The sequence below is a fragment of the Mauremys reevesii genome, linkage group 14 (assembly GCF_016161935.1).
Source record: "Mauremys reevesii isolate NIE-2019 linkage group 14, ASM1616193v1, whole genome shotgun sequence".
In the NCBI taxonomy this organism is placed as follows: domain Eukaryota; kingdom Metazoa; phylum Chordata; order Testudines; family Geoemydidae; genus Mauremys; species Mauremys reevesii.
The window spans coordinates 20,403,327-20,429,234 of record NC_052636.1 but is presented as its reverse complement, the minus strand read 5'-3'; the positions used below and the strand labels follow the sequence as shown (position 1 = coordinate 20,429,234).

The window sequence follows — 25,908 nt, the reverse complement described above, 5'->3', positions numbered from 1 at the left end:
GCTAGTCCCATCATGTGGCTATTTCCTTTTCTTCCTTTCTGTTAAAAGCTTTGGTGTTTTGCACAGAAACATTATTTCCCCAGGAGAGACCCAGGAGTGGGGGGCTGCATTCCTGTGCCAAACAGTCACTGGAAGGGGGCAGACAAAGGCCTTTAGGACGAGGCATCCGTCACTGTCAAAAGATATTCTCCCTCCTGCAGATCACTGGCAGCCTGAATTTGTTCCTTATCCTCCCAGAGTCTGGGGGCTGGAATCAGCACTACCCAGCCCCTCCGTATGTAGCAGGAACAAACACAAAACTGGTCTTTAAAACAAGCTGTCCCCTTCCTTCTCAGGGAAGATTTTTCTGTGATTGAAGTTGAGCTTCAGTTCCCCTCTCCTAGGGGCAGGGCAGGTGTGGGGCCAGCTCCCAGTGAGATCTGTTTTCACCTTTGCCCCCTTTCAGTCACTCTGGGATGGTAACTCTGCTCCCGGGGTCAGGCAGCTTCCAGCCCATCCACCCTGCTCACTAACTCTGTGGTCATGTGTCATCCCCTTTACCAGCACAGAGCCTGCAGGAAAGCTACTCCTGCCAGATGCATTGGTGGTATAGTGGTGTGCGTAGGTGCTTTCCAAGCAGTTGATCTGGGTTTGATTCCAAGCCAGTGCAATAATGGCTTTTCTCTTCTGTTGTTTCCTCATCTGGAAGTGGTTTCATTTCAGTCACATTGTGTTACAATCACATTATCTATAGAATGAGACAATAAATGTGTCGAAGTCCAGCAGGTCGTACAGGATGGAGGCACACAAGGGGCTGGAATGTGTCATCTGGGAAAGACAGAACACTTGGAAACCTGCATCTCCCATCCCCTGGCCTTGCGTGTTATGATTCCAGCTGCGTGAGCTGTTTGTAGGATGTTCCGGCATGATGGGGAAATGAAGTTTTGAGTCAGTTTTTGCTCCTGCAGGTTCCTTTGCTGTTACAATTATAATGACATGAACAAAAGGGAGGCACAATAAACATAACCCCCAAATTGCAATACAGGTGGGGAAATAGACGATCACGGTTAAGCCAAACACGTCAAAATAAAAATTAATACAAAAAAAGGGGAGGGGGAAGAGATCAGGTATGTGGAGATCCCCTTGATATTTCATCGCACATTGTTAGAATCAAAGTTCAGACTTGACACTGGAAAACCCGCAACTACCTGTCTCTCTGAACACCTGTGATGAGCCTGTGTCAGAGGACGTGTGACCCCGGTCAGAACCAGTCACCAGATCAATATGACCCTTTATGGGCGACTTCTCTGCCTACTCTGCAATTTACATCTCCCCTCTCCCCCTCCCCCCCCCCGCGCAAACAGGGTGGGGTACAGCTCTGACTGAGAGGCCTAACAGGAGAAATTTCAGCCCAAAGACAAATTTTGTGTGAAATGTTGAGAAATGAAGAGTCCCCCAAATCCCCAGAACTCTAGTGTCACCCTGTCATAAACAGATAGTTAAGGGTTAAAGTCTCTTTTACCTGTAAAGGGTTAACAAGCTCAGTAACCTGAGGAACACCTGACCAGAGGACCAATCAAGGGACAGGATAGTTTCAAATCTCTGTGGAGGGAAGGCTTTGTCTGTGTTCTTTGTTTGAGTTGTGTGCTCTCTTTGGATCTAAGAGAGGCCAGACATGTCTCCAAGTTCTCCTGGACTATTTCCTACTACCCAGTATAGTGAGTATTAGTTAAAAAGGCGGATTAGTCTTTTGAGTTGCTTTCTATATTTGCAATTGTGTGTTTGCTGGAGAAATATCTTTAGTTCTGTTGCTGTTACTTGGATTATTCTGAGAAGGAGGGAGGGGAAGTCGCTCCAGTTTTTATAAGTTAGACCCTGTATTTTTGCATCCTGGTAATACAGAGAGAGTGTACTTTTTTTTCTTTCTTTAATAAAATCTTTTCTTTTTAGAACTTGATTGATTTCTTCCCTTGTTTGGATTTTCAGGGGAAGGGGAGGGGGAAAAGTGAATCCCTCTTTGTTTGATTCAAGGAGTTTGAATCAAGGTATCTCTTTCCAGGACTAGGGAAGGGGAGGGAGAGGTGAGTCCCTCTTTGTGTTGAGTCAAGGATTTGACTCGGGGTGTAATCTCTCTGGAGCAGGCTGGAGAGAGGGAAGTGGGGGAGGGGAACTGGCTGTTTCTCTCTGGTGAGATTCAAGGGGTTTGAATCTGGGTTCCCCAGGGGAAGTTTGGGGGACAGGCAGTGTGTTACCCACTTTAAACTTAACTGGTGGCAGCGAGAACCAGATCTAAACTAGGATTTTAGTTTAGAGGAGTCCATGCAGGTCCCCATCTTGGAACCCAACAGCTCCAAGTGGGGGAGAAGACCTATGACACACCCCCATGGCACCAGCACAGGGAAACCAGTGAAATGAGGTTACAGAATACAAGGGGGGAGGCAGCAGGGAGAGAGGTGACAGGGAATCTCTCTTTTTCTTTCTCTTTTCACTTTCTTGTTCTTCTCTTTCCTTCCAGGAACCGCAGTCACAGCAGGGAGGGGTTTGTCTCCGTGTCTGTCATGGAGGTGGTGGAAGTGATGGATTCTGTGACTTCCTGCAACCTCTGTGACTTCTGCAGTGGCCACAGTGGCTGACTCCAGGGCCACTCAATCAACTGGCTCTGGGGACTGCCCAAATTTGACTCCTTCTGCCTATCTTCCTTTCCCCTCAGTGTCTTTCCTTCCCCATTGGGGACCTGCAGAGATGAACCCCAGTCAGTTTGTGTCACAGAGAGTCTGTATCTCCTAAGGAATGTGGGTGAAGGATTCCAGCTGAGAACTGAATTAACTCTGCTCACCTGGGTTAGAAACTTGTTTCTTTTGAGCAGATAGTGGGAAATGGGACATTAATTCAGACCCAGGAGGCAAGGCAGAGGCTTCATGATCTTGATCTCCAGGAAGGGAGAGAGGATCCTCAGGAAGGAGGAGAGCTTCCTTTAGTCTCAAGCTGGGGTCTCCTAGAAGTTGGAAAAGACACTTGGTCACTGAGGATCTCATGGGATCGTGCTGCTGCAGAGGCTCCAAAGTCCTGGGTGCTGGGAGGGTGTCACTGCACAGTCTGAAATGGAAAGGGGGAGGGATAGCTCAGTGGTTTGAACATTGGCTTCCTAAACCCAGGATTGTGAGCTCAATCCTTGAGGGGGCCACCTAGAGCAAAAATTGGTCCTGCTAGTGAAGGCAGGGGGCTGGACTCAATGACCTTTCAAGGTCCCTTCCAGTTCTAGGAGATTGGTATATCTCCAATTATTATTATTTTGTATTATAAGGGAGGACCCTGGAAGGGACGGGAAGGAACAGAAAATGGAGAGGAATGAAACAGAGCAAACCCCTCTTCTCTCTCCCCTCCCCGACCCAGCAAGAAATGTTATCAGTGGGGAAACTCCCCACCATAAACGGCAGAGAACACAGAGACATTCGCCTCACACTGAGCAGTAGGGTGACCAGACACCAAGTGTGAAAAATCAGGGACTTTCACCAGCTGCCTTGGTGGTATAGTGGTGAGCATAGCTGCTTTCCAAGCAGTTGACCTGGGTTCAATTCCCAGCCAATGCAGGGATGTGATGTTTCCTCTCCTGGGAATTGGTTAAGTTTCAGTCACTGTACCGCTTTATCAAGGGAATAAGAGAATCAATGTCCCACCTCCTACCAGATCATTAAACACACAGGGGACAAAGAAAGGGGCAATACTGTAAAATGAGCAGTTGGAGTCATCCAGGTATTATGATGTTTGGTTTATATTTAAAAAAAATCCTTTACTTCCCTCTCCCTGTTAGACTCAGAACCTTTAAGGTCAGAAGGGAGCAGTGTGATCATCTTGTCTGACCTGCTGCACCTGGCAGGCCAAAAGACCCCACCCACCCACTCCTGGAATAGACCAGGGAGGGGAGGCAGCTCCGTGCTCTGCCCCTACCCCAGGCAGCACATGGAGGCCCTCTGCTCCCCTCCCCCCACAACGGGTGTGCAGAGATGTGCCAGCAGCACTAAGGTGGCTCCCTGCCCACTCTACCTCCGTCCCTCCGTGCCGCTCCCAGAAGTGGCTGGCATGTCCCAGCATCCCCTGGGGCGGGGGGAGTGTCTCTATGTGCTGCCCCACCCTGAGTACCAACTCTGCAGCTCCCATTGGCCAGGAACTGCAGCCAATGGGAGCTCAGGGGTCAGCGCCTGCAGGCAGTGGCGCATGGAGACCCCCTGGCCCTGCCCACCTAGGAGCTGCTGCTGGAGGGTTGTGTGTACCGGTCACTTTGGGAGCTGCAGTGCCCGGGCTAAGCACCACCCCTCCTGCACCCGAACCCCCTCCCCCAGCACAGAGCCCGCACCCCACACCCAAATCTCCTCCCAGAGCTTTGCTTGTCGTCCTTTCACCAGAACCATCCTTCCTCTCCTGGGATCCAAGTAGCCACCCCTGGGAAGCCAAGAGGCAGGCACAGGATTCTGCCTCCCAGCAGCCAAACCGCACCTCCCCAGGCTTTTCAGAACGAATGGTGACGCTCTACTAACCCCACTGAGCCGCACTGAGGCGCTTAGCTTCTGCCCTGCCTTCCTCAGCTCGACTTTCCTCTTTTCCCCCATTCCCGCCTCACTTCCTCCTTTGGCAAGTCACGCAGAGGAGGCCAGCAGGAAGAGCCGGCCTCCACCAGCCAACCTCCCAGGGCAGAGGAGGCCAAGCCACAAGGCTCCAAAAGGTGACTCGCACAGATCCTCTAGTTTTCCCCTGCTGAGGCCAAGGCTTTTTCTCAGTTCATTTCACCACCCTCTGTCCTGCAGGGGTAGGGGTTATCGCTGGTGTTACCCAAAATTGGGCCAGCTACTAAGTGTAGGGAGGACTAATGACCCCCCAGACTTTGGTAGAAAGCAGCACATTTGTTATATTGATAGCTAAGCTCAAAAGAAGGCGGGGTCACACTCACACTCCCATACTCACGCTCCCAGGACTGGCTCGGCACTGGAGATGTCAGGATTTTGCAAGGTAAGTGTCCCCCAGCGCCGCGATGGACGGTGCGATGAAGGTAAGTCTTCCCGAGGCGCGATGGAATGTAACACAGCGAACCACTGGCCAGGCGGTCGGGGTGAAGGGCATTCACTGGAGGTACAAGCTTGTGAGTGACTCCTGAGCACAGGGCCCCTTCCCCTTAAGGACCTGCTCCTCATGGCCTGCGACTGGAGATGACTTGGCTGCATCCGGTGGGTCACACTCCACCTCAGCCAGTGTCCATGCAGTGTCCCTGCTCTGGGTGTGTGAGTGCTGCCTAATGAGAGTCCCAGACACCTTGTCTACCTGGAAGCTCTTCTGATCTTCAACCAGCCCATTCATCCCACAAGCATTGCAGGAGGGAGGGGTGGGGAAAAGCCACTTCACAGGCATTCAGAGAGGGAGAGGAGACAAAAGTGAGGGGAGAGGGGGACGGATAACAGACCTTTGGAGCATAGAAATCACTGCTGTTCCTACAACAGCAGGGACAGGCCACTAGAAGCTGAGAAAATGAAGCCATCATGTTTGTGCCTGACTTTGAACCAGGGACCTTTTGGGTGTTAGACAAATGTGATAACCACTACACTACAGAAACTCCATCACAAGGCTGTGCCCCTCCCTTCATAAGAACATAAGAATGGCCATACTGGGTCAGACCAAAGGTCCATCCAACCCCATATCCTGTCTGCCAACAGTGGCCAATGCCAGGTGCCCCAGAGGGAGTGAACCTAACCGGTAATGATCAAGTGATCTCTCTCCTGCCATCCATCTTCATCCTCTGATGAACAGAGGCTAGGGATACCATTCCTTACCCATCCTGGCTAATATCCATTAATGGACTTAACCTCCATTAATTTATCTGCAAAAAAAACAAGGAGAACATATGGCACCTTAGAGACTAACAAATGTATTTGAGCATAAGCTTTTGTGGGCTAAAACCCACTTCATCGGATGCATGCAGTTAAAAATACAGTAGGAAGATATATATACACACAGAGAACGTGAAAAAATGGGTGTTGCCACACACACTATAACAAGAGTGATCAGTTAATGTGAGCTGTTATCAGCAGGAGAAAAAAACCTGGTGTTGGGAGGGGAACAGGAGAAAGGACAAAGGAAGCAAGAGATGAAGAGAAAAGAGGGATCAGACAGTGGATGGAGCAAGAGGTGAAACAAAAAGGACAAACCCTTATGTCCCCAGTGATTCTAAGGGACAAAATCCCAGGTGCAGAATAAAATTCTGCCTCCTTAAGCTCGTGTTTTCCATGCCTAGAATTCAACTGTCACCAGATGGACCAGACTGAACAGGTTTCAAACCTCCAGGAGGCTCTTACCTTCTAAACAGGGACGGCTGTTTTCTAGTAAAATCACTAAAAGGGAAGGAGAAAACTCGAAAGAGGTTCCTCCTGGCGCTCACGTCCGTGAACCCGAATACTCTCTCAGTCCTCAAAGAGAGACCTGGAGAAGGAGACTTGCTGAAGCAAAGCCAAAGGGGTCTCTGAGGTTTCCCTGGCCCCTCGCCCCTGTCCTGCCTGGCTGATGTCAGCATCTCTCTGTGAGGTCACCACCTCCCCACCGCCTTGGACCAATAGGCTGAGGTCCTGCAAAAGACCTTTGTGATGTCACTGCCACACCCTCCCTTGCTGTGCCAATGTCCTGCCCCTGGCCAGGCACTTTGGAGGTTTGAGCTACTCCCTGTGGATCACCCCACTCAAGGAGCGTTCGTTCTAGGCAGCAAGCCGGCTAGACAGGGAAACATCAGACGCTGCTCCCAATGCTACACTCAGTTTTTCAGAAATGAGTCGACTTTATGGCCAGAAGAGACCATTAGAGCATCTAATCTGACCCCCTGCATATCACAGGCCTCCTGTAGGACACAATAGTGAGTTTATTACGCAGGGTCCACCCCTCCCTCACTGTGAATAGTACATGAACCAGCCCTGTAATGGAGCTGAGATTTCCCAAGAACTTCAAGCAAAATACTCCAGTTTCATAAAACAGATTTATTAACTACGGAAAGATGGAGTTTTAAGGATTATAAGTGGTAGGCATAAAAGATCAAAGTAAGTTACCATGAAAATTAAAGCTAAATTCACAATCTAAACTTTACATCTTATTACACTAGGCCGTAGTTCGGTTATGCCACAGGAAGGCTTAATGCTCAAGCTGCAGCGCATGCTGGGCAGGCTCCCCCTGGCAGGAGAGAAGAAGAAGACTGGGCCCCTGGAGGGGCAGGCTGGGGCTTCCTGGATCCCATTTGCTCACAGCCAGCACCCTGCCCCCACTCCCAAGTCATTAATGGCTCCCCCAGGTCAGCCAGAATGGAGCAGCGGTTTTCACTGCACCAAGTCCACTTATGGCTTACAGGCAACTCCCAGACCCACCATCTCGGCCAGAAAGGAGCCCACTCAGCCTCGCGATTGCTGCATTTCCTTCCCCAGAACCCCGCTTCTCCTGGGCTGCAAGGAGCCACCCTGGGAAGCCAAGAGGCAGGCACAGGATTCTGCCTCCCAGCAGCCAACCGCACCTCCCGGCTTTGCAGAACGAATGGTGACGCTCTACTAACCCCACTTAGCCGCAATGACGTGCTTAGCTTCTGCCCTGCCTTCCTCAGCTCGACTTTCCTCTTTTGCCCCATTCCTGCCTCACTTCCTCCTTTGGCAAGTCACGCAGAGGAGGCCAGCAGGAAGAGCCGGCCTCCACCGGCCAACCTCCCAGGGCAGAGGAGGCCAAGCCACAAGCCTCCAAAAGGTGACACGCCGCACTCCTCTAGGTTCTCCAGCCTGATGCCAAGGTGCTTTCTCCACTGCTGTCAGCACCCTCTGTCATGCAGGGTTTGGAGTTATCCCAGGGACAGGCCAATAGGAGAAGGAGGAGCGTCTTCCTGAACAGCAAGGGGATCTGGCAAAAGGAAGCCAGCATGTTTCTGCCTGGTTTTGAACCAGGGACCTTTTGCGTGTGAGGCAAATGTGATAACCACTACACTACAGAAACTCCATCTACTTAGCTGTTGCTCATCCTCGGACAGACCGATGGACAAACCTAGAGAAAGTGGTGGCAGCCCTTCAATAGGTCAGCTGGCAGAGCAGAGGACTGGAGCAGGCACTCAGGAAGTCGTCCTTACGTCGCCCTTGTGACTCCAGCTTGACGGAGAGCTTCTTTTTCTTCCCCTTGCTGACAAAGAGCAAGAGAAGAATGAAAGGTCAGGTGGGCCAACTCGGTGCAGAAGCCCATGCTGCCTTTTCCAGCTGCATAGCCTGAAATGAGGGACTCATGGCAGTTAAAGGCACTGCTGCACCTTCAGAAAACATCCTACCCGTGCACAAAGGAGGACAGAAGAGCCTGTTAGTCTAGCACGCTCCCAACTGAACTACTTCAGCAGTGCTCAGTTTCTTTTTGGCCTCCTGCTTTTCTGTCTGGGATGTTTTTGTCAGCTGTGGCACAGAAAAAGGACGTCATTGCGAGCGGCCCATGAAGACAAGATTCACTTTTCCTTCCTTGCTCGGCTTTACTTGCTTCCCCGCCCTATTCCTGCCTTAGTTCCTGGGTTACCTGAAGGCGACGGGGGGCCAGCAGTACCAGGAGGAAGTTGGGCAGCTAGACCCTGGTGGCAAAAGTCCTGCCGCCACTTGCCACCCCACTCTCTTCTCCCAGCGTCACATATTGGCCACCAGGGACTTGGGGCCCAGCAGCGCAACGGAAGGCAGTGGACAGAGCCACCCTCGCCTTGAAGCTCCGGCTCATTAAACCACATCTTCAGTCGCTGATGGCCAATGAGAGACTGACATCGCTTGCTATTTTAGCACTTAAAATGCCATTGGCCAATCTTTGGATCTCTGTAATGTTGCGCTTCAGTTCATGGGGGAAAGGTGAGAGAAGCGACCTTTCAACTAAAGGCCTGGGGTTAACATCCTAACGCTGTCTCCTACTGTAACACTATTTAATACCGCCCACCCTGTGCTAGTGACAGTTCCATTCTAGATGTTAGTACATTTCAGTTACTGTCAAAATTAAAAAGTTTCTATATGCTTAAAGAAAATGCATTTGTTCTATTTGCTTATATATGGCATGAATAAATACAGGTTTACAGAACCTAGCCTGCAAATTTATCATCTTATATGACAGAGAAAATCATGCATCGAAATTGTGCATCAAAATCATGAGCTGAGCTACAAATGCAATGAAAAATAAGATATTCAAAATTTTAACATATGGGGGGGGGGCAGCGAAGACACGTCTTGCCTGGGAGAGGCACTTGGTCTAGGGGAGGCCCTGCCAGGGAGAACAGGAGTTAGTGTCAGACGCCTATTTCCAGGCTGTTATCTGTGGGCGCCCTGCTCTGGGGGAGGTATCGCGGTAGCCCAGACTCAGGGCTGGAACAGGCCCCAGATTGAGGGGGTGGCTGCAGGGTTTGCAGAGCTCTGATGTCTCAGACAATGTGTCTCTCCCAAAGCCTCAGATCTGCGTCCCCAGAAGGCTCCTGCGCTGCCTCCGCTCCTTTCACAGTCTATAGCAAGGAGCAGCAGCAAGGGTCAGGGATGAGCCATAGGGCACTAGGTGGGGGGCAGAGGCTTCAGGAGCCCAGAGTGTTTGCCTGTCTGGGCATTTTGGCTGAGACCTCAGGGACACCTTGTGAGGCAGAATCCCAGGCATCTGTATGAAAGGAGCATAAGGACATAAGGACGTACGAACGGTCAGACTGGGTCCATCTAGCCCAGTATCCTGTCTTCCCATAGCGGCCAAAGCCAGGTGCCCCAGAGGGAATGAACAGAACAGGGAATCACCAAGTGACCCATCCCCTGTCACCTATTCCCAGCTCCTGGCAAACAGAGACTAGGGACACCATCCCTGCCCATCCTGGCTCAGAGCATGTCCTCCATGAATCGATTTAGCTCTTTTTTGGAACCCTGTTATAGTCTTGGCCTTCACAACCTCCTCTGGCAAGGAGTTCCGCAGGTTGACTGTGTGTTGTGTGAAAAAATACTTCCTTTTGTTTGTTTTAAACGATCTGCCTATTAATTTCATTTGGTGACCCCTAGTTCTTGTGTGATGAGAAGGAATAAGTAACACTCCTTATTTACTTTCCCCACACCAGTCATGATTTTATAGACCTCTAGCATATTTCCCCTTAGTCATCTTTTCTCCAAGCTGAAAAGTCCCAGTCTTATTATTCTCTCCTCATATAGCAGAAACTCCATACCCATTTCTGAACCTTTTCCAATTCCAATACATCTTTTTTAAGATGGAGCGACCATATCTGCACGCGTATTCAAGATATGGGTGCACCATGGATTTATACAGTGGCAATAAGATTTCCTCTCTTATTCTCTATCCCTTTCTTAATGATTCCCAACATTCTGTTCGCTTTTTGCCTGCCACTGCACATTGAGTGGATGTTTGCAGAGAACTATCCACAGTGACTCCAAGATCTCTCACTTGAGTTGGAACAGCTATTTTACATCCCATCGTTTTATATGTGTAGTTGGGATTATGTTTGCCATTGTGCATCACTTTGCATTGATCAACATTGAATTTCATCTGCCATTTTGTTGCTCTTTCACCTAGTTTTGTGAAATCTCTTTTTAGCTCCTCCCAGTCTGCTTTGGATTTAACTATCCTCTGTAGTTTTGGATCATCCGCAGATTTTGTCACCTCGCTGTTCAGCAGATCGTTTATGAAGATGTTGACTAGTCCCAGTACAGGCACCACTAGTTACCTGTTTGCATCCTGAAAACTGTCCATTTATTCCTACCCTTTGTTTCCTGGTTTTTAACCAGTTATTGATCCACGTGAGGACCTTCCAGAAGTGAACGTAAGCTGGTACATTCCAGTATGGGGTACTGGCAAGAGCAGGTACGCTGTGCCAGCCCAGCCCGGCTTCCCCAGGCTGGTGATTTAAAGGGCCCAGGGCTCCCTGCAGCCTCCCAAGCCCCCCTGGTGGAGCCCCGGGGAGCAAATCCCTGCCCTGGAATGCTGCTCTCTCCCGCGCTACGAACACAGAGCAGGGGCGGCGGGAGCTTCCTTACAGTGGAGGGGTCACTATTGTCTGAACTGTGGCACTCCCATGAAAACCCTTCCCCAAGGACCCACACTCACACCACCTCTCCCCCCGAGGCCACACCCACAGAATGCCTCTCCCCCCCCAAGACTCCCCCTTTCCCCCCTCCATCATTTGTCCTAACAGCCAGTTAAGAGTGGTGGAGCCAAGGCCCTCTAAACCCCCTGTTCCAGCACCCCTGACACAGAGCTCAGCAGCAGCAGTGTGTGTGTGCGTGTGACAGAGGCTGCTGTGCTGAGCTGAGCCAGTGAGAGAAGCGGGGGCTGATGTTGGGGCTGCCCCCTCCCCCTGCCTCAGGCCTGGTTGCTTGCAGCAGCTGTCTGAACATAGAGACAGTGTGCGACACACTCCCTCTCCCCACACACACACACCCTCTCCCCACACACACACACACTCTCTACCCCGCCACGCACACTGCAGTTGAAAAGCAGCTGGCAATCTAGTAAGCAGCCCATGGAATGGTGGGATAGAGAAACCGGCATCATGTGATGCTGTACCGGCCCATGAGGCATTGCAAACCCTTCCCAAAGCACCCTGCAGCCAGTTGCACAGCTACCCACAGTGCACTGCTCTCTGTGGCCATCCAAGGTTCTAGCGTGGATGTGCTCTGGTGACACAAGGGGCATAGTGTGGACATGCAACAGCTATTTAATTAAAACACTTTAAAGCCGCATTACCCAATAGTGTGTAGACAGCTTGAGAGTGAGACAAGACCCAGCTCTCTTGAAACTAAAGAAGCCCAACTTTCTCCATAGTTGGCAGGATTCCAACCTGCGCAGGGAGACCCCAATGAATTTCTAGTCCACCGCCTTAACCACTCAGCCACAACTACTTAGTTGAGCTGTGTCACTCACTGCACTCTAGTTCTGTTCTCACTGAGTGATCAATTCCAGTTGTTTCCTCAGACCAGCTCCCCCAGCCCACACACTGCTGTACCCTCGTGTAAGTGTGTCCATGGCTGAACTGCAAGAATTCCTGCTCATTTCCCTTCTTGCTGGAGCATGAGGAGAGTGTGTTTGTGGTCAATGACGTTGCTGTAGATTGTTGTCCATTTCCTGCCTTGATCATTCAGACAGTCCCTTTCCTGCCATATTCCCAGCACATCAGTGATCGCAATAGCAGGGGGCAGGTTTTCTCTGGGGCACTGAGATTTGTCAGGGGGTTGGTGGCTCCTTTCTTTCCTCACCCTGGAGTAAACTCAGCTTTTAATTCCATCCTTGATGTTTCAAGGAATAACAACAGACGACCGAGGAAAGAGGTGGACAAGTGGGTCTCAGGGAGGGGCAAAGAGGTGGGGTGGTGGACAGGGCCGGTCAGGGGAGGGGGTAGAGAGGTGTGAGCGCTGGGCAGGGTGGGTCTCAGGAGAGGCAGAGAGGTGCAAGTGGTGGGCAGGGCTGGTCTTAGGGGAGGGGCAGAGAGGTGGGGGCGATGGGCAGGGAGGGTCTCACGGGAGGGGCAGAGAGGTGGGGGCGGTGGGCAGGGCGGGTCTCACGGGAGGGGCAGAGAGGTGGGGGCAGCAGGCAGGCCTTGGGGTAGGGGGTGGAGAGACACAAGGAGGCCTTCAGGGAGGAGAGGAGCAAGCGGAAGGTGGACCAGCAGGCCTCAGCCACAGTGGAAGAGCGGGGCTGGGAAGTGGTCAAATGGGAGTGAGGACGGAGCACAGGTGGGGCCTGAGAGGGAGGAGAACGAGTCAAGGAGGTGTAGGGGGCAGGGCCACCCAGAGGATTCAGGGGGCCTGGGGCAAAACAATTTTGGGGGCCCCTTCCATAAAAAAAAGTTGCAGTACTCTAGAATCCTGTATTCACATGGGGGCCCTGCAGGGCCTGGGGCAAATTGCCCCACCTGCCCCCGCTCTGGGTGGCCCTGCCCTCAGCCTCTCCTCGTAAGTCCCCTGCCCCCTAATCATTTTTGTTGCCCTCCCCTAGACTCTCTCCAATTTGTTTCTGTAGTGGGGGGGGGGGGGCGAAAACTGGACGCAATGCTCCAGATGTGGCCTCACCAGTGCCGAATAGAAGGGAATAATCACTTCCCTCGATCTGCCGGCAATGCTCCTACTAATCCAGCCAATACGACCAGGTGCCCATATTGAATGCAGACCCAGCAATATTTGATAAATTGGTTACTGTCCATTCAGGAGGTTATTTCCCAGCTATTCATAAATAATGAAGATGCTCTAAGTGGAGGGGAGAGAGCTGTCCCGTCTATGTAGTTAATCCATCTCCCCGAGAGGTGGTAGCTATGTCACTGGGGGAAGCTATGTGGGTGGGTGTGCAAGCTGTGGTGTTTACATGGATCTATAAGTTTAATCAAACCCCATTTTTAAAAGCACTGTGGTCTGGGAACAGAACAGGAGATCCCTGAGGCAGGGCCTGTCCTTCAAAATCTTTAAGATCTCTGACTTACCTACACAGCAGTCATGGGGGTATAGCTCAGTGGTCGAGTGTTTGACTGCAGTTCAAGTGGTCCTTGGTTCAAATCCAAGTGCCCCCTTACAAACCTCTTCCTTCAACAAAAATAATGGCATTTCCATTATGTTCAGGAGTTCCACTGAATAGGGATCCCTGAAATGAATAGAAACACTCAATGTTTTCCTGTGCAAATGCATAAAAACCTAGCAAACGTGCCTTCACTGAAATCAGTTCCAATCCTCTAAAGGATTAAAGAATCCTTATTGAGGTTGCAGGAAAAAAAAACCCCATGTGTAGAAAGAATAGTAAATATGGCAGGCGACAAGCTTGGCTTAACAGTGAAATCCTTGCTGATCTTAAACACAAAAAAGAAGCTTACAAGAAGTGGAAGATTGGACAAATGACCAGGGAGGAGTATAAAAATATTGCTCACGCATGAAGGAGTGAAATCAGGAAGGCCAAATCACACTTGGAGTTCCATCTAGCAAGAGATGTTAAGAGTAACAAAAAGGGTTTCTTCAGGTATGTTAGCAACATGAAGAAAGTCAAGGAATGAGGGAGGTAACTTACTGAATGAGGGAGGTAACTTAGTGGACAGAGGATGTGGAAAAAGCTAATGTACTCAATGCTTTTTTTTGCCTCTGTCTTCATAAACAAGGTCAGCTCCCAGACTGCTGCACTGGGCAGCACAGTATGGGGAGAAGGTGACCAGCCCTCTGTGGAGAAAGAAGTGGTTCAGGACTGTTTAGAAAAACTGGACGAGCACAAGTTCATGGGGCCGGATGCGCTGCATCTGAGGGTGCTAAAGGAGTTGGCGGATGTGATTGTAGAGCCATTGGCCATTATCTTTGAAAACTCATGGCGATCGGGGGAGGTCCTGGATGACTGGAAAAAGGCTACTGTAGTGCCCATCTTTAAAAAAGGGAAGAAGGAGGATCCGGGGAACTACAGGTCAGTCAGTCTCACCTCAGTCCCTGGAAAAATCATGGAACAGGTCCTCAAGGAATCAATTCTGAACCACTTAAAGGAGGGGAAAGTGATCAGGAACAGTCAGCATGGATTCACCAAGGGCAAGTCATGCCTGACTAACCTAATTGCCTTCTATGAGGAGATAACTGGGTCTGTGGATGAGGGGAAAGCAGTGGATGTGTTATCCCTTGACTTTAGTAAAGCTTTTGATACAGTCTCCCACAGTATTCTTGCAAGCAAGTTAAAGAAGTATGGGCTGGATGAATGGACTATAAGGTGGATAGAAACATGGCTAGATCGTCGGGCTCAATGGGTAGTGATCAACAGCTCCATGTCTAGTTGGCAGCCAATTTCAAGTGGAGTGCCCCAAGGGTCGGTCCTGGGGCCGGTTTTGTTCAATATCTTCATTAATGATTAGGAGGATGGCGTGGACTGCACCCTCAGCAAGTTTGCAGATGACACTAAATTGGGAGGAGTGATAGATACGCTGGAGGGTAGGGATAGGATACAGAGGGACCTAGACAAATTAGAGGACTGGGCCAAAAGAAACCTGATGAGGTTCAACAAGGACAAATGCAGAGTCCTGCACTTAGGACAGAAGAATCCCATTCACTGCTACAGACTAGGGACCGAATGGCTGGGCAGCAGTTCTGCAGAAAAGGACCAAGAGGTTACAGTGGACGAGAAGCTGAATATGAGTCAACAGTGTGCCCTTGTTGCCAAGAAGGCTAAAGGCATTTTGGGCTGTATAATTAGGGGCATTGTCGGCAGATCGAGGGATGTGATCATTCCCCTCTATTAGACATTGGTGAAGCCTCATCTGGAGTACTGTGTCCAGTTTTGGGCCCCACACTACAAGAAGGATGTGGAAAAAGTGGAAAGAGTCCAGCAGAGGGCAACAAAAAATGATTAGGGGGTTGAAGCACATGACTTATGAGGGGAGGCTGAGGGAACTGGGCTTGTTTAGTCTGCAGAAGAGAAGACTGAGGGGGGATTTGATAGCTGCTTTCAACTACTTGACAGGGAGTTCCAAAGAGGATGGATCTAGACGGTTCTCAGTGGTAGAAGATGACAGAACAAGGAGTAATGGTCTCAAGTTGCAGTGGGGGAGGTTTAGGTTGGATATTAGGAAATCTTTTTCATTCAGAGAGTGGTGAAGAACTGGAATGGGTTACCTAGGGAGGTGGTGGAATCTCCTTCCTTAGAGGTTTTTAAGCTCAGGCTTGACAAAGCCCTGGTTGGTATGATATAGTTGGGGATTGGTCCTGCTTTGAGCAGTAGATTGGAGTAGATGACCTCTTGAAGTCCCTTCCAACCCTGATATTCTATGATTCTATGATTAGATGCTCTAATGGTCTCTTCTGGCCATAATTTCTGAAAAACCTGAGTGTAGCATTGGGAGCAGCGTCTGATGTTTCCCTGTCTAGCCGGCTTGCTGCCTAGAACAAACGCTCCTTGAGTGGGGTGATCCACAGGGAGTAGCTCAAACCTGCAAAGTGCCTGGCCAGGGGCAGGACATTGGCCCAGCAAGGGAGGGGTGTGGCAGTGACATCACAAAGGCCTTTTGCAGGACCTCAGCCTATTGGTCCAAGGTGGTGGGGAGGTGGTGACCTCACAGAGAGATGCTGACATCAGGGAGGCAGGACAGGGGCCAGGGAAACCTCCCCCTCACACCCTCCTGCTGCCCGAGCTCTGGGCCTCCCACACGTGCACCCCCCTGCCACTCCACCCCGGGGCTCTTCCCCCCACCAACCCACACCCCCCTGCCATTCCAGCCCTGGGCTCCCCCCCCCCACATCCTGTGCTGCCCCAGATCTGGGCTCTCCCCATACCCCCCACCAATGCACCCCAACCCCCACACTCCCAGCCGCCCCAGGCCTGGGTGTTCCCCCCACCACCTGCACCCTCCTTCCACCCCAGCCCTGGGTCACTGGTATCTCGCTCCCAGGATGGGTCATTCAGCAGGAATTTTGGATGTGCCCAGAACATTTATTATTATTTTATTATTTATTTTATTTAACACAGACAGGACTGGTTCCCATATGGTTACAGAACTGCAGTAAAATGGAACAATTTTCAGCTTGTGTGATTGGAGGATACCTGGATGCATATTATACGATTGTCCTCCATAAATGAGGAAAAGTTGAGGTGCCTTTATTATTCTTTGTTTTTATGGGGAATTTGCCACTGCAATATCACTGTCTTCCTTTCAAACAAACAAAACTAGAAAAAAATGGCAATGGCTGTTGAAAATAGCAATTCCAGTCCTAATAACCCCTGGGAAGCATTTCTTGCTCAATTTTATCCTACTTTTTGTACAGCAAATAACAGTGGATCAGTATATTTCATTTGGGAGAAATGAAGTAACAGCTGCCCAAATTGAGCTCGAGCACTCCTGAATTTTGAGGTGTTCAGATCTGGAAGGCAGGTGCTAGATTCTCTTTCTGAACATTAGCTAAATTTGGAAAGGAAAAGTCAATTTCTGCTTCCATGACTCAGAAGGAAATCCTCCTATGTGCCTGGTACTGTATCTAGATGTAAGTGGGGACTGGTCCTGCTATTGTGGGGAACTTTCCTGGCTTCTGCACTACCCCGGTGAAGTGGGCTGGCAAAAGGATCTGAGTCCTCGCTCCCACTTCCTTTACCCAGAGGCCTCCCTGCCCTTGAGGACTCCCCTGCCACTCTCCTGTCTGGCAGAGTCCTCGTAACCCCAACAAGGCTGGGCCCAGGATTCCTGGGAGGGCTCAACCCCCAACCCTGCTGTGGTCACCCAGGACAGGGGCTAGGGTGTCCCTCTCTTTGCACTGCGCACCTCCCTGACCCACTGATCACATCATACAATTTAAAGCAAATACAAGTTATTTAATTAACAATAAAATTTAAAAAATAAGAAAAAATGGGAAAGGTTAAAGGAAAACACATCACCTCGCTCTGTGGCAGGGACCATCACAAAAAGTGTCTCTGGACATCAGGGCACTTCACAGTCTGTTCCTTGTTGGTCCCAGGCCACCTCCTCAGGCCCTGGCTGTGCTGCAGGGACGCTGCAGGTCGGACACTCGTTCCGGCGGTGGCCACACACTCTCAGGCTCTGGGTGGCAGGACCCTTCTCCCCAGCATCACCCCCGCCCTGTCAGGGTTACGATCCCCCTCCAAGTCTGGCCTTCAGGGCCTCTTGGCTGAGGCGTCTCCCTGTGCTGGGCCCACTGCCCAGGGTCCCCCTCGCTCTCCCCAGCTGCTCACCGCACCCAGCTCCGGACTGCTCCAGCTCCGCTCTGCCTCAGCACGGCTGCTGCTGCTGCTCTGCCTTCAGCTCTCTGGGCTGCTTGTCTGGCCTCTCTGGCTCCAGTTGTTACAGCTCTGCTCCCAGGGCAGGGCTGCTCTCTCTGGGCTGTGCTCTGGCTTTGGGGCTGCAGCTCTGCTACCATCAGCTCAGCTTGGGCCCCCTGCTCTCTCCTTAGCTCGGCCCCACTCCATGTGACTCAGACAATTCCAGCTCACAGGGAGGATGGGACCCCCCTGGCCTCCTGACTCCTTGAATAGCCTGCCCGCCCTGTCAATCAGGCTGACCTGGAGTATTGGTCTCTCCACATTGTTCCTGGGGACTGTCAGTCTCAGGCTCCTGATTTCCCATCGACCCCTCCCTTTTTAGTGCTGGGAGCAAGCAACCAAACACCCCACTGAATGTTAATAAGGGGGCAACAGTCCCCTTACATAAAGCATCTAAATCCCCTGGGCACAGCTCGCCAGGGCACAGCTTGGGAGCTGCACTGGGAATAGATCCTGCAGGAAATCCCTTCCCCCCCCTCTGCTAGCTTGTGTTTTGTTACAGCCCTGGAGATAATCCCGCTGCCTGCACGTGTTCCGCAGAGAACAGAGGAGCAAATTCTCTCCCTGTTCCCCCTTCCACAGCCATTAAAGGAAGGAATAAACCCCCAGCAGCTCCCTGCCCCCACAGAGTCCCCCCCGTAAGGAGAGAGATGTGCAGTGACTAGGGCTCCAGCTCAGCATCACCAGGTTTATATAACTTTTGGTGATGCCCAGAACTGGTCCAAGTCCTGCCCGTCCTTCCTCGCCCCCACCCCCAAAGCTGTGGGAGGGAGTTTGGGTACATGAGGTGCAGGCTCTGGGCTGGGCAGCGGGTTGGGGGGCAGGGGAGGCAGGAGGTGGACCCTGGGAGGGAGTTTGGATGTGGGCTCTGGGCTGGGGCAGGGAGTTGGGGGGCAGTGGTGGGCTCTGGGAGGGAGTTTGGGTGTGGGCGGGGTGTGGGATCTGGGCTGTGGCAGAGGGTTAGGGTGTGGCACCTATCTTGGGCAGCTCCCGAAAGTGACCCACACCCCCATCTGGCAGCAACTCCTACATGGAGGAGGCCCGGGGGGCATGGGTCTCCTGGCACCACTGCCCGCTGGCACCACCCCTGCAGCTCCCATTGCCGCAGTTCCAATGGCAGAGTTGGCACTTGGGGTGGGGGCAGCGTGCGAGAGACACATCCCACGGGGGCCGCAGGGATGTGCGAGATGCTTCTGGGAGTGGTGCGCCGTGCGGAGCCAGGGTGGGCAGGAATCCACTTTAGTCCCGCTGTACTGCCGGTAGTGGTGGCAGGAGCCCCCAGGCCCTTTCAAATCATCCGGGGCCAGCTGCTCAGGCTTTCTGACTTTCTGATGGGGAAGCAAGGGGAAGGCACATGTGCCCCTCATGAGCAGTTCTGGGGAGTCTTTTTAGGGCTCCTGGAGTAGGCAGCAGAGAGGTGCAGCCTCACCACCAAGTCTGTTTCCCTGGAGGGGAGTGGGGGCTGCAGGGTGATCTCCCACCTCTTGCATCCGACGAAGTGGGTATTCACCCACGAAAGCTCATGCTGCAAAACGTCAGTTAGTCTATAAGGTGCCACAGGATTCTTTGCTGCTCCCACCTCTGTGCATCCAGCAGCCTGTGCTCCCCCCTGCAGTGCTGGAGCCTCCACACTTATTTATTGACAAATAAAACTTGCAGAATTTTAAAATATTGTGCACAGAATTTTTTTGGTGCAGAATCTCCTCAGGAGTGAGACTGACTCAGGGAACCTCCTTGGATTGTCACTGCTTGGTGAACCACTCAGCCACCACACCAATGTACAGAGAGTGCCAAGCCCCACTGCTATGTGGGGCTGGGGGCTGGGGTCGGGTCATACACATTCAGTCTGTGCGCTCCCCCCGCTACAAACCACTGCTGATATCCCAGTTAGGACATTAGCTGTTACCGATAAGGTTTGTCTGTGTTTTTTTTTTTTTATCTCATTGTTAGGTGTAAGAAGTATAAACTGTTCAATATGTTCAATTAGTTGGTTAATAAGATGTTTATGAAGTAAATCACTGGCTTTAAAATAAGATCCAATCTGGAGCATATGAACTATTGACCCCTGGACTCCATCTCTGAGAGGGGACTTGTTTACCATCAGGGGACAGGCTCAAACCAGTCCAAACCGGTTTTTCCCGCCAAAACCAGCCCTCAGCGTTCCATCTCCTCAGCACTTTTCCCGCCACAGAAGTGATATAAGGACGTGCTCAGCGCCTGCGCGGGGCCGCCCCCCCCCAGCGACGGCCCCTCCACAGTGCTAAGATGTAGCCACCTCTGGGGTGGATCCAGGGTGGCCATTATTTGCGAGTGACAGGGCATGGACATTTCTTATCTATTTTGTCCCTCCAGGCCTTCCATACTCCTGTTCAAGAGACATCCCCCAGGGCTCCCTCTGCCCCTGTGACTGGCCAGCAGGGGGCGGTGGTCACTTTCTATCCACTCCTCCGGCACTGTGAGTTAACCGTGTGGGTGGGTGGGGGTGGGGCTGTGGGGGGAGATTGCAGCTGAAGGGGGATTGTGGTGGGGGAGGCCTCTGGGTGGCTGGGCAGGGGGTACCCTAGTGAGGTTGGTGGGTTCTGGAGATTTGGGGTTTCAGGGGGTGGGTGTGATGTGCCCAGCCCTGAGGCTGTGGGTCCTGGAGGTGGGTATCGCTGGGGGCCTGGTGGCTGCAGAACAGCCGGGGTGGGCGTCTCTTGGGGAGGCGGGACAGGGGGTTAGAGGGAGCCTGGTGCTGTGCCAGGGGCTCTGTCTGGGCTTCCCCCGCAGACTCCTGGGGTTGCTGCCGTGCCCAGTGCACAGAGTGTGTGTGGGAGAATCCCCGGCGCTAGGCCAGGGGGTGCCCCTGTAAAGCATCAGGGGATCCCGCAGGGGGAGGAGGGGGTGCCAGGCAAAGGGCAGGGCAGATCCTGCTGGAGGGCGGGGGGGATCCTAGGCAGGCAGTGAGGGACTGAGTTCCCAGTGGGGGTCCCTTTTGGGGGGTCTCTGGCTGTTGGGGTCTCTTGGTGGGGGGAACCCTTTGGGATTCCCAACCTGGCAATGAAGATTTGGTGGGGTTCTCTGGCCGGTGGGGGTCTGAGGGGTATCTGAGCTCCCTAGCCAGGGACTCTGGGGGCTGGGTCCCAGGGAATATCTGGGGGGGGGGTTGGCTGGGGCTCTGGGGGCTGCTCCTGACCCATCTTCTTCTCCGTGATTAGCTTATGCCAGAATTCTGGCTCTAAGCACTGCCTGACATTCCCCGGCCAGGTCCAGTCACTGTGATAACTTTCTAGCCACTTATCAAACACTCATCAGAGGGGTAGCCATGTTAGTCTGGTTCTGTAAAAGCAGCAAAGAATCCTGTGGCACCTTATAGACTAACAGACGTTTTGTAGCATGAGCTTTCGTGGGTGAATACCCACTTCGTCGGATGCAAGGGGTGGGAGTTCCAGTTCCATTCTCCTAGATTGTCCAGTCCTTGTCCTGGATCTGGGGGTGAGGGAGGTGGGAAGGGGGTCAGCACTGCCGCACAATGGTCCCTTCCACAGCATTCTGGACTCATTCTTTCTGAACTCTGGTTTCATTGAGACCATTGTTAATCCAGAGTCACTGTATGGAAAGACAAGGAGTGACTCCGGATCGACAGTGGGGCCATAGGCGGCAGGTTTGTATAATTTTTGGTGGGGCCCAAAATGGTGGTGCCCCCCCGCTCCCACCCTGTAAGCCGATATAAAATGAAGCTACAACGCGTCAGTGCCACAAGATTACAAGGGTCAATTAAAAGTGGAAAGTCAGAAGCAGCACTTGCCTACTTCAATATACAGTATTATATTTTGTTGCATCTGTTGTGATGAAGTGGGAATGTTCTTAATATTTTCTCTGAATACTGTGTGGGTGCCTCAGTTTCCCCTGCAAGATGCCAACTGAAGGTGTTGGGGACAAAGAGATCAGGTGGCCTCCTTGTCCAGAAGAGACACAGAGGCCAGAGGAGGGAGTGTCAGTTTGGAGCTGGCTGGGGAAATTGGGAGAGACCCAGAACTTGGTTCTGGGCTCCCCACCCCCCAAGATGGACCTGACAGAGGGGTTCTGTTTTCTGTACCAACAAGCTCTGTTTAAACTGTGTTCCCGTCATCTAATAAACCTTCTGTTTTACTGTCTGGCTGAGAGTCACATCTGACTGCGGAGTTGGGGTGCAGCGACCTCTGGTTGCCCCAGGACCAGCCTGGGCAGACTCACTTTGGAAAGTGCATGACGTGGAAGTGCATGCTGAATGCTCCGAGGTCAGACCCAGGAAGGTGTAAGCTTCTTGCCCTGGAGACAGTATGCTCCGAGAGAGGAGGCTCCCCCAGAGTCCTGACTGGCTTTGTATGGAGATGTTCCAAAGCATCACAGCATTCCCTTCCACACCGTGCACTTCCCAGAAGTCCGCACAGGCACTGACACTCCCTCCTCCGGCCTTTGTCTCTTTTCCAGGCATTAGGAGGCCACCTGATCTCTCTGTTCTCCAACACCTTCAGTTGGCACCTTGCAGGGGAAACTGATTTGGGAGAAATGAAGTAAAAGCTGCCCAAACTGAGCTTGAGCACTCCTGAATTTTGAGGTGTTCAAATCTGGAAGGCAGGTGCTGGGGGTGGGAGAGGGCTGTGGGCTCCATGGGGGAGCATGGCAGCAACTGTCTGGAGCTGCATGGAGCCAGATAAGCTGGTCTGAGTGGCACAGTAAGTGGTTTGGGGGTTGGAGAAGAGGTAGGGAGTTCCGGGAGGCAGTCAAGGGACAAGGAGCAGGGGGAGTTGGATGGGGCAGAGGTTCGAAGGGGCAGTCAGGGGCCAGGCAGGAATTGGATAGGCATGGGAGTCTAAGAGGTTTATCAGGGGACAGGTAGGGGTGCGGTCCTGGGAAGTTGGGTGGGGTCTCAGGCGGGGGCAGTTGGGGACAAGGAGAAGGGAGGCTTAGATAGGGGCTGAGGTCCCCAGGGGCCGTTAGGGGCCGGGGTCTCGGGCGGGGGTAATCGGGAACAAGGACCAGTGGGGCTTAGATAGGGGTGGAGGTTCTGGGGGCAGTTGGGCCAGGGGTCTGGGGAGGGGGCAATCAGCGGACAGAGGCTGGGATTCAAAGGGCTCTGGGCTGCTGGCAGCCGCGGGGAGCCCAGAGCCCTTTAAATCTCAGCCGCGGCTGGGATTTAAAGGACTCTGGGCTGCCTGCAACCGCGGGGAGCCCAGAGCCCTTTAAATCCCAGCCGCCGGGAATCAGAGGGCTCTGGGCTGCCTGCTGCGCGGGCAGCCCAGAGCCTTTAAATCCCAGCAGCCGCCGGAATCAGAGGGCTCTGGGCTGCCTACTGCGGCGGGCAGCCCAGAGCCTTTAAATCCCAGCCGCGGCCGGGAATCAGAGGGCTCTGGGCTGCCTGCAACCGCGGGGAGCGCAGAGCCTTTTAAATCCCAGCCGCAGCCGGGAATCAGAGGGCTCTGGGCTGCCCGCTGCGGCAGGGAGCCCAGAGCCCTTTAAATCCCAGCCGCGGCGGCAGGCAGCCCCGAGCCCTCTGATTCCCTGCCGCGGCTGGGATTTAAAAGGCTCTGGGCTGCCGGCAGCACACAGCAGGGGAGAAACCTAGCTCCAAATATTGCTGGAGCAGAGCCCCTGTCTGTGAATATTCCTGGGGCTAAAGCCCCAGGAGCCCATATAAGTCGGCGCCCATGAGTGGGGCAAATGTGATCAGCAATTCTCCCTGTGAGGAGGGGCTCTCATTAGCTGCTCTCCCCAGAGAGCTAAAGGAGGGAAGCTGCTCAAACGCTCTGTCCTTCTCTGCTCAGGATAATGGGGTTCAGCTTCCTGGATCAGAGGCTGCAGCCTCCATTGTGATCTGGGAAATCAGGCTTAGCAGCTGCTGCTCCACCAGCAGGGTTCTGTGCTGGGAAGTGACCTGAATTAAAGCTGTTTCTCTGCCCGGCCCAGGGGATGACTTTCTCCAGCTGGTCCTAGCCCCCTAGGGCAGCCCTGGGCCCTGTTAATACTAAATTCTGAGCCAGAGTCTCCAGGTAACTGAAAGACCTCAGGGAAAGTGCTGGGGACTGGCAAGAAAGTGACTCTGCACAAACAGCCCCTCCTCATTTCTCCTCCCTGTAGCAATTGCCAGGAAAAAATCCAGCCATAGGAGAGCAAAGCCCCCAGGAATGGGACTGTCCCAGCCAGAGGGGCAGGGAGAGAGGACAGGGGAAGGAGAGACTGAAAGGGGCAGTAGTAGAAATAAGCGGGGAGAGATTTCCCACTCTCTAGTCCACCCAGACACATGTATTGCTGCATCCCTGGGCAGAACCACTTTCCAGTGAACAAGCAAAGGATCAGAGAGAGGAAAAGCCAGTTCCTGACTCCATATTCCTCCTGCTGGGGTGTAGCTGCCGTGGGGTCAGTGTCTGAGGGAATCCCCCACAGTGACTCCTTTGGTTCTGCTCTTTTCTAGCCTTATGTTCAGAGACTTTGTTAGGGGGTGAGGAGAGGGAGAAGGGAGGTTAAAAATGTGTCTGGGCTTAGCTGGCAGGAGGGGCCAGGTCTACATTGTAATAAACAGATTTAGCATTTCCCAGCATGGCAGGATCTAGGGTGTCTGTCTGCAGGGAAAGGGCCTGGGGGAATTCTGATGTGAAATTAACTAAAACCGGTTCTGAAATGCCCACAACTGCCCTTCTCCCCCAGACAGGCTGCAGAATGGTGTCCATGCTTTGCTCCAGCTCATCCCAGCCTGCCATGGGACAGGGAAGAGAAATGGCTGCAGTGGAGTCAGTTCAGGTAGAGATTATCGGGGGGTTGCTGGTGGGTTCCTGCTGGAGGAGAGGGAGAGCAAATACACCGGAGATGGGAAGGTTTGCACAGTCTGGTTTGGAGGTTGGAGCGGGGCAGGAAATTCATGGCGTGGGGAAAGGAGGAGGCCAGGGTGTGGCAAACCTGCTGGGAGTTATTTAATAAGTGGCCTAGATTCTAGGAACAGACCCAGGAGGTTGGGAGGCGGAAATGCCCTAATTTGTGAAGAAAGAAAATAGCCCACCTACATGGAGCTAGTCAAACTGACCAGACTCCCAGTGCTGGAGCCTGAGCTCACTAACCAGCGGCTGCTGTGAGATATGAAGGGGGCACCCATGAGTCAGGCTTATTGGAGCTGCCTCTCCCTTCATATCCCGCTCCTCACAAGGAGGAGGTTATTGGGCTTCCTACCAGGGAGCTCTCCCTGGACCCTGCTAGAGGCTCCATCTCCTGTATCAGTCGGTGGCTAGTAGGTGTGTGATGGATCTGCTGGGAGAGACAAGGGGCTCTCTCTTCGTCCCCTCACCCTGGTATTTGCTGGATACGCTGAGCGGGGTGGGGGTGGGACTTTGTTGACTGCGATCCACCCAGAGCTTCCATTTGATTGGCTCCTCTCTGCCACAAATAGTGGGGCTGTGAGTGGGGAAAGAGGTCCTGAGTGTTGGACTCTTGCTCTTTCAGGGGCCGGTGACCTTCGAGGAGGTGGCTGTGCATTTCACCAGGGAAGAGTGGGCTCTGCTGGACCCTGCTCAGAGAGCCCTCTACTGGGATGTCATGCAGGAGAACTATGAGACTGTGACCTTGCTGGGTAAGGGTTCCTGTCCCCTCGGTTCTTGGAAGGGGAAATGAAGAGATAAAGTTCACGCCAGCCCCACAATGCCACCTCTACTCTCTCCTGTTTCAGCATCACCCCAATATGCCAGTGACACACACACACTACCAGAGACCCTCCCCTGGTGCAGAACACTTTGGGAACAGAGCACAGGAGCCGTATCGCACAATGTCAAATAGCTCCTGTTTGCTCAAGTGAAACTGGGGGTTAGGTCTGGCATAACTGTTCCATACCCCTAATCATTTTTGTTGCCCTTTTCTGAACCTTTTCCAATTCCAATATATCTTTTTTTGAGATGGGGCGACAACATCTGTATGCAGTATTCAAGATGTGGGTGTATCATGGATTCATTTGCTGTTTTTACAAATATGATATATGATATTTTCTGTCATATCTATCCCTTTGTTAATTATTTCCAACATTGCTCGCTTTTTTTTCACTGCTGCTGCACATTGAGTGGATGTTTTCAGAGAACTATCCACAGTGACTCCCAAGATCCATCTCTTGAGTGGAAACAGCTAATTTAGACCCCATCATTCTGTATGTATAGTTGGGAT

General features: G+C 52.3%; 3 non-coding genes and 1 pseudogene across 3 annotated transcripts; 3 read left to right on the top strand and 1 right to left on the bottom strand.

Moving 5' to 3' along the window:
• The window catches only part of LOC120381541, a 682,838-nt pseudogene that overhangs the window by 374,060 nt on the left and 282,870 nt on the right, over positions 1 to 25,908 (top strand).
• Positions 3,498 to 3,569, top strand: TRNAG-UCC. Its single transcript has one exon. It is a non-coding gene; the product is annotated as a tRNA-Gly (tRNA).
• TRNAV-CAC lies at positions 7,908 to 7,980 on the bottom strand. Its single transcript has one exon. It is a non-coding gene; the product is annotated as a tRNA-Val (tRNA).
• On the top strand, positions 13,463 to 13,534 carry TRNAC-GCA. Its single transcript has one exon. It is a non-coding gene; the product is annotated as a tRNA-Cys (tRNA).